This window comes from Suricata suricatta, chromosome 7 (assembly GCF_006229205.1).
Source record: "Suricata suricatta isolate VVHF042 chromosome 7, meerkat_22Aug2017_6uvM2_HiC, whole genome shotgun sequence".
Classification (NCBI taxonomy): domain Eukaryota; kingdom Metazoa; phylum Chordata; class Mammalia; order Carnivora; family Herpestidae; genus Suricata; species Suricata suricatta.
In genome coordinates, this window is record NC_043706.1 from 30,007,246 (window position 1) to 30,015,458 (window position 8,213).

The following is an 8,213-nucleotide window of genomic DNA, read 5'->3' on the forward strand; positions in this document are numbered from 1 at the left end:
TGAGGGGGATGAGGGAGGGGCCTTCTGTCCCTGACAACCCCTGGGGAGAGGGGGGAGTGGGATGGTGTGGCTGGAGGGCAGGTGATAGGAGGGGAGCTGGGAGGGTTCTGGGTTCAGTCCCAGCCCTTCTGTTGTGTGGTCTCCCATTTCTAGAAATGAGAATGGCAAGGTGGCGGCTCCTTGCCCTGGGAGGGTCAGGGCTGGAAGCGGAGGCGTGGGATGCTGAGACATCTTCTATTCCAGGTGAGTATCCATACTTCTTGGACAGTCTGCAACTTTCCATAAGTTGAAACCACTAACTTTGGCAGTGGAAGCACAGGGCATTCCTAGCCCTTACCTTGGCCCTTGCTGAGGACTTAATTTTCTCCTTTGGGGGAATGGGTAAGATGGTGGGATGATTCTGGGGGGAAATCTTGGCCTCCTTTGTTGGGGGATATATAAAACCGGTATCAATGATAAATGAACATTGTACTGAAATTTGCAGTCTGGATTATGCACAGCAAACTCTATATTTGGGTAGGTTCCCCTTCCTTCCCTCTACCGCAGAGATCCCTGAGAGGTAAGGAATGCCAGTTTCTGAAATCAAAATTGGAGTAAATAAAATGGTAGAAGAGAATTCATCCTACCTTTTTTATGTCAACCTGGGTAGCTCTGGGGCCAGCCACACACTGAGTTCCTCTAGTCTCGCAGGGAGCTGAGAGTCTGGGGTGGCTGGGAGTGCACAGCCCCGGCACTGGGGTGCCCAAGGCTGCAGCCCGGTGTGCCTGGAGTACCTTCCTTTTTTAAAACTCTTTTTTTATTTGGAAATAATTTCAAGTTCACAGAAAAGGGTCAAGAATATAATTCCAGCATATTCTTCACTCAGACTTACCAATTGACATCATGGCCACATCTGCTTTATCATTATTTCTCTAAATACACAGTATTTTTGTTCTGAGCCACTTGAGAGTCAGTCGTACACAAAATATTCCTTAACTTTTAAAAACATGGGTATGAATATCTTAAGAACATGTTTTATATAACTACAGTACAACTATCAATATTGGGAAACTTAAGTTGATACAGTAGTATTATCTAATCTACTGTCCATATTCCAAATTTGCCAGTTGCCCTATAATGTCCTTCTTACTGAATTTGTTTTCTTAGTCCAGAATCATGCCTTGCATTTAATCGTCATATATTTTCAGTATCCTTTAATGTGGGTACAATTTTTTAGATGCACTTTCCCTTTTATCATATTAACAGGTTTGAAGAATATAGGTCAGTTATTTGGTAGGTTGTTTCTAAATTTAGGTATGTCTGATGTTTCTTCAGCTTATGCATTTTGGGCCAGGAATACCACCAATGCGAGGCTGTGTCCTTCTCAATGCAGAGCACCTGAAGACACGTGGGCTAATGTTCTTTTTTTTTTTTTTTTAATGTTTATCTTTGAGAGACAGTGAGAGCCAGAGCCTAAGTGGGGGGCGGGGCAGAGAGGGAGACACAGAATCCGAACCAGGCTCCAGGCTCTGAGCCATCAGCACAGAGCCAGACACAGGGCTCGAACTGACTGAGATCATGACCTGAGTCCTAGTCAGACGCCCAGCAGACTGAGCTACTCAGGCGCCTCAGGCTGAAATCATTCTTACCGGTTGGCCGGTATCCCACGGCTTGATGAACCCTAGTTAATGGGAACCAGTTTCCCATTACGGGGGCATTTATTTGGACCTCAGTCCTTAAGAATATAGTAACACGTGCTGCAGCGAAGATTCTTGAACATACATATTTGCCTGGTTGTCTAAGTGAATCCATAGGCTGAATTCCTAATTTTGAAAGTTTTTGGCATTTAAGTGTTGCTGAGTCACTCCCCAGAAAGCAGTACAGGACTGCACCTGGGTGGTAGTGTCTGTGCATGCTCTTACTCTTCCTCACCCCACGGATCAGAATCAGAATATGTCCCGCTTTGACAGGTGAAAGGGTGTCTCATTGTTTTAAATTGTGCTTGTTGTAGAGCTACCGTTATATTCATCTATTTAGTGGCTATTGTTTCTTCTTCATGAGTTTCCTGTGTGTTTTGGTCCCATTGTCCTGTTTATGTCATTGTCACTTTCCTATCATCTTTCTTAGATGGTGGCAGCTCTGAGGATGGAGTCCTGGGCAGAAGAAACCTAGTGTGAAAAGTCCCTCCTTTTGCTACCTTCTGTTTTGCTGACTGGTGGACAGGGGTGGGATTTGATGTTTGTGAGAAGGGAAAGGAAAATAAGGGACACTAGGCTTCTCATGGAACTATGAAGACCTGAGTAGAAAAAGTGAAACCCCATTTCTTCCATGTTCTTGACCTCACTTTGTGTGTGTGTGTGTGTGTGTGTGTGTGTGTGTGTGTGTGTGTGTGTAAAAGAAGGCTGGTGCACTAGGCTGGAGTTTGAGAGAAGAAAAGGGTAACAGAGACAGAAAGGGAGTGGTTGGGTAGAAGGGAGACCAGAGGTTCCATAGGGCAGAAGCTGAGTTTAAAGATAGTATTGGGGTGTCTGGGTGGCTCAGTCAGTTAAGTGTCCAAATCTTGATGTCAGCTTAAGTCATGATCTCATGGTTCATGAGCCCAAACCCTGCGTCAGGCTCTGCACTGGTCACAAGGAGCCTGCTTGGGATTCTCTGTTTCCCTCTCTCTCTGCTCCTCCCCTACTCTCACAAAAATAAATAAATAAACATTATAAAAAAAAGATGGGGCTCAGTCAGTTGAGCATCCAACTTCAGCTCAGGTCATAATCTTGTGGTTTGCGAGTTCGAGCCCCAAGTCAGGCTCTGTGCTTATGGCTGGGAGCCTGGAGCCTGCTTTGGGTTCTGTATCTCCCTCTCTCTCTGCTGGTCCCCCACTTGCACTCTGTCTCTGTCTCTTTCTCTCTGTCTCTCTCTCTTTGAAGAATAAATAAACATTTAAGAAAAAAAAGACTTTATCAGGAAAGTGCATAGTCCACTTCTTGTCTTATGCCTGCCTAAGGAGGACAGCATGACCTGTTCAGGTGTTATGAGCTGAGCTTGGGTCGCAGATACCCTGTCTGGCCTCTAGGATCTTAGAGTCCACAAAAGTATTGATGCTTTCCTAAGAGCTTGTTTCTTTGTCCCAGGAGACAAAGAAAGTTCTTTCTGGTATAAAATAACCTTATTCCTCACAACATCCCATCAAATAGTGGTTTGTTTTACTCAACTGACTTATATTGCATACCCCCTGAGGAGAATAAGCTTGTCACTCATTCACACTTTAGTCCTGGGGACTTTTGACCTTAAGAGGATCCATCTCTAAGCTGGGCCTTGATAATGTGACCAAACACAGAGAAGAAAATAGCTCATGGTAGATGTAGAAATACACAAGAGAGGCCCACCCTGAGAGATTACTCGTGAATATATAGTTCAGGAGATTTGGAGCCTCCCTTGTTCCCTCAGACCTCCCTTTCTGCTTCCCTGTTGGTGACTTAGCATCTCCTCAACTTTGTACCACTGTAGTGTCCGTAGTGCAATCTCTGGGCCTCCTCTCTTTTTATATCTGTCCCTAGGTGATCCCATCCAGTCTCAGATCCTTGCCAGAGTTAAATATCACCTATGAAGACTATCTTTGTGTTGATGACTCCCAAATTTGTGTTTCTATATCAGAAACTCTTAAACTCTTAATGTATACTTCCAGTGTCTCATAAGTACCTTGGACTGTTCATGTCCAGAACTGATGTGATCTTCCTCTCCAGACCTTCTCCTCCTTCCCGTGGACTTGGGCTTTGCCATCCTATTCTTTTCAGTTGTTCAGGCCCAAATCCTTGGAGAAATTGCTGACTCCTCTCTCTCATACTCTACATCCAATTGTCTTAAATTCTGTTGGCCTACATCCACAATCTTTCCAGAATCTGGTCACTTCTCATCTCTTCTCATGCCCACTGGTAATAAATACCCTAGTCCAAACCACCATCATCTCTTGCAGCTCCTAACTTGTCTCCTTGCTGCTGTCATTGCTCCCTTGGCAATTTCTCTATACAGTAGGCACAGTGAATCAGTTAAAATATGAGTCAGATCATGTCGCTCCTGTGTTCAAAACTCTCCAGTCACTTCTGCATTCACTCATAGTAAAGCCAAATTTCTTACAGGGCAAGCAAGGCTCTACGTATTGGCTCCTTTCCTTTCTTGCCTTGTTTACCCCTCTGACCTCATCTCCTATTACTCCTACTCTCTGCTGTGCCACATTGGCCTCCTAACTGTTCTGTTAACAGGCACATTCACACCTTAGGACTTTTGTACTTGTTCTGCCCACTGCCTGGACTGCTTTTCTCCCCAGCTACCTGTATGGCCTGCTCCCTCAACTCAAAAGCTTTCATAAAATTCATAGGAAATATGAAGGATTCAGAATAGCCAAAACAATATTGAAGAATAAGAACAAAGTGGTAGATTTGTATTTTCCAATTTCAAAAGTTACTACAACGTTATGGTAGTCAAAGTAGTGTGGTATGGGCATAAGTTTTGACATTAAGTTCAATGTGACAGAATTGATTTATGGTCAATTGATTTTCAACAGAGGTGCTGAGACTATTCTGAGGGAGAAAGAAAGGCCTTTTCAACAGGTAGTGGGGGGCCCCTGGATGAATTGGTCAGTTAAGCACCGGACTCTTGCTTTTGGCTCAGGTCATGATCTCATGGTTATGAGATCGAGCCCCACGTTGGGTTCAGTGCTGAGTGTGGAGCCTGCTTGGGTCTGTCTGTCTGTCTGTCTGTCTGTCTCTCTTTCTCTCTCTTTCTCTCTCTCTCTCTCTTTCTCTCTGCCTCTATCCTCTACTCCCTCTCTCTTTCTCTCTAAATAAATAAATAAACATAAAAAGAAAGAAACTGATGGTACTGGGACAATTGGTTCTCCACATACAAAAGAATGAGTTTGTATACTTACCTCACACAATACAGAAAATTTAACTCAAAATTAATCATAGATTTAAACATAATAGCTAAAACTATAAAACCATTAAAAGAAACCCAAAGAGTGAATATCATGACCTTGGATTAGACAGTGGTTCAACATGTGATACCAAATGCACAAGCGGGGCGCCTGGGTGGCTCAGACGGTTGAGCCTCCGACTTTGGCTCAGGTCAGATCTCACGTTCATGGGTTCGAGCCCTGCGTCGGGCTCTGTGCTGACAGCTAGCTCAGAGCCTGGAGCCTGCTTCCGGTTCTGTGTCTCCTTCTCTTTCTGCCCCCCCCCCTCTCATGCTCTGTCTCTCTCTGTATCAAAAATAAATAAAAAACATTTAAAAAATTAAAAAAAACAAATGCACAAGCAAAAAAATAAAATTTTGATAAATTGGACTTTATCAAAATTAAAAATTTTTGTGCTCTGAAAGGCACCTCAAGAAAATGAAAAGACAAGCAACAGAATGAGAGCAAATGTTTGCAAATCATATAGCAGATGGGGGACTTGTATACAGAATATATAAACTTTTTCATAACCCAATTATGAGACTTAGAAAATGGGCAAAATATTTGAATAGACCTTTCCCCCAAGAAGATGTACCAATGGCTAATAAACACATGGAAAAATGTTCTTTGGGATTCACTGAGCTTCTTGTATCCATAGGTTTTTATCTTTTGACAAATTTGGGAACTTTTAAGTCATTATTTCTTTGAATATATTTTCCTCTCACAGCTTTTTTCTCCTCTTCTTATGGACTCTGATGACATGAAAGATCTTTGATTATAGTCCCATATATCTCTGAACCTCTGTTCATTTGTTTTTTAGTCTATTTTCTGTTTGTGGTGACAATTGAGTAATTTCTATTTTTCTAAGTTCACTGAATTTTTCCTCTTCTGTTTCTTTTATTAAGCCAATGCATTAAGTTTTAAATTTTGATTATTGTGTTTTTAAGTTTGAAAATTTCTATTTGGTCCTTCTCTATCTCTGCCCCCCCCCCTTTCTCTTCCTCCTCACTTCTTTGTTGAGACTGTTTTTTTTTCTTTTGTTTCAACATAATTCGTAATTCTTTTCTGAACCACTTTTAATTCTTTAAAAGACTTGCCTGCTTTATTTTTTTAAGTTTATTTATTCATTTTTGAGAGAGAAAGAGAGAGGGAGCACAAGTAGGGGAGAGGGGGAGGGAGAAGAAGACACAATCTGAAGCAGGCTCCAGGCTCAGAGCTGTCAGCACAGATCCTGATGCAGGGTTCAAACCCATGAACCATGAGATCATGACCTGAGCTGAAGTTGGACGCTTAACCAACTGAGCCACCCAGGTATCCCAAGACTTGCTTGCTTTAAATACATGCCACATAATTCCAACATCTAGTTCATCTTGAGTGTTGACTGTCTTTTTGTATTCAACTTGTGATTTTCCTGGTTCTTGCTATGACAAGAGATTTTTAATTGTATCCTGGGTATTTTAGGTATCATTTTATGAGACTCTGGATTTTACTTAAATCTATTTTAACAGGTATCCTCTGAAACTGTACCAGTGGGGGAAAGAGAGTTCTGCCTCATTACTGTCAGAGGGGGTAGAAGTCCTGGTTCCTCCCTTGGCCTCTGTTGACACTTGTGGGGGGCACCTAGCAAGGTGGGGTGGGAGTTCAGATTCCCTACCAAACCTGTTCTGGACTGGGAATGTGGAGTACCTTTTTACTGTTCCCACTTAGTTTCCAGTGACATTGTGATGGAAGGGGACTTGTTACCACCAGGAAGGCTGGAAGTCCCACCTTCCCACTGGCTCTCTCTGAGACCATGCCAGCAGTGGGAAGGAGAACCTTGTGGATAAAGGTGAATGTCGCCTTTCCTGGCATTTTTTCCCCTGTGATATTTGAGTTGGAGTATGGCAGTTATTGTCTAAAAGTTTTCGGTCCTACACTGTCCCTTTCTTGGTTCTTTGAGTAGAGACATTTGGGCCTGAGTGTGTATACATGCAGATGTGCCTGTTAGTGTTTCCTTGTTCTGGCTTTTCTGGCACCCATTCTCATGTATGTGAGGCAAAAAGAAAACCTAGGGAACTCATCCTGTTGCTGTTTCAGTCTTGAGATTCCTAACCAGTTTGCTTCACCCCATCTTTCAGAGTCTTCTTATGTTTGTTACATAAATAATTTGCAGGGTTTTAGATATACTTAGTATAAGGAACCAGAAGTGCATCTAATGCATCTTGTCCTGGAACTGGAAGCCAGTCTGACAAGTCCTTAAAATGTTTAAAATAAAATTACTATATTGACTGGTGATTCCATTTCTAGGTATCGACCCATGAAAAATGAAAGCATATGTCCACACAAATACTTGCACATGAATGTTCATAGAGGTATTATTCACAATAGCCATAAAGGGGAAATAACCCAAATATTCCTCAGTTGGTGAATGGATAAAAAATATGTCATATCCATACCAACAAAATTCTGAATAGTACTCTATTTAATAAAAAGGAAACACTGATGCATACTATAATATGAATGAACCTCAAAAATATTATGTTAAGTAAAAGACAAAAACAGACACTCAGATCAATGGAACAGAATAGAGAACACAGAAATGGACCTAAAACATGGCAAACTAATCTTTGACTAAGCAAGGAAAGAATATCCAATGGAATAAAGACAGTCTCTTCAAGACTATAGATGCTGGCAAGGGTGTGGAGAGATGGGCACCCTCCTACACTGTTGGTGGGAATGTAAACGGTGCAGGTGCTCTGGAAAACAGTGTGGAGGTTCCTCAAAAAGCTATCCGTAGAACTCCCTTATGACCCAGCAATAGCACTGCTAGGGATTTACCCAAGGGATACAGAAGTGCTGATGCATATGGGCACATGTATCCCAGTGTTCCTAGCAGCACTGTCAACAATAGCCAAATCATGGAAAGAGCCTAAATGTCCATTACCTGATGAGTGGATCAAGAAAATGTGGTGTATATATATTCAATGAAGTATTACATGGCAATGAGAAAGAATGAAATATGGCCATTTGTAGGAAAGAGGATGGACCTTGAGGGTGTCATGCTAAGCGAAATAAGTCAGGCGGAGAAGGACAGATACCATATGTTTGCACTCATAGGTCTAACAGGAGAACAGGAGAAACCTAATGGAGGACCAGGGGGAGGGGAAGAGGGAAAGAGAGTTGGGGAGAGAGAGGGACGCAAAACTTGAGAGACTATTGAATACTGAAAATGAACTGAGGGTTGAAGGGAGAGGGGGAGTGGGGAAAGAGGTGGTGGTGATGAAGGAGGGCACTTGTGAGGAAGAGTACT

At 42.5% G+C, this 8,213-nt stretch overlaps 1 protein-coding gene across 3 annotated transcripts in view; it reads left to right on the top strand.

Moving 5' to 3' along the window:
• Nucleotides 1-8,213, top strand: part of LOC115295718 (butyrophilin-like protein 1) — a 58,064-nt gene that overhangs the window by 20,242 nt on the left and 29,609 nt on the right. The window contains exons 5-6 of one of the 3 annotated variants that reach the window (XR_003910540.1): nt 154-243; nt 2,107-2,299. The exons of the other annotated variants lie outside the window; for them this stretch is intronic. The gene's annotated coding sequence lies outside the window, so the exon portion shown is untranslated. Of the gene's footprint in view, nt 1-153; nt 244-2,106; nt 2,300-8,213 lie in introns of those variants that run through there. 3 annotated transcript variants of the gene reach the window in all.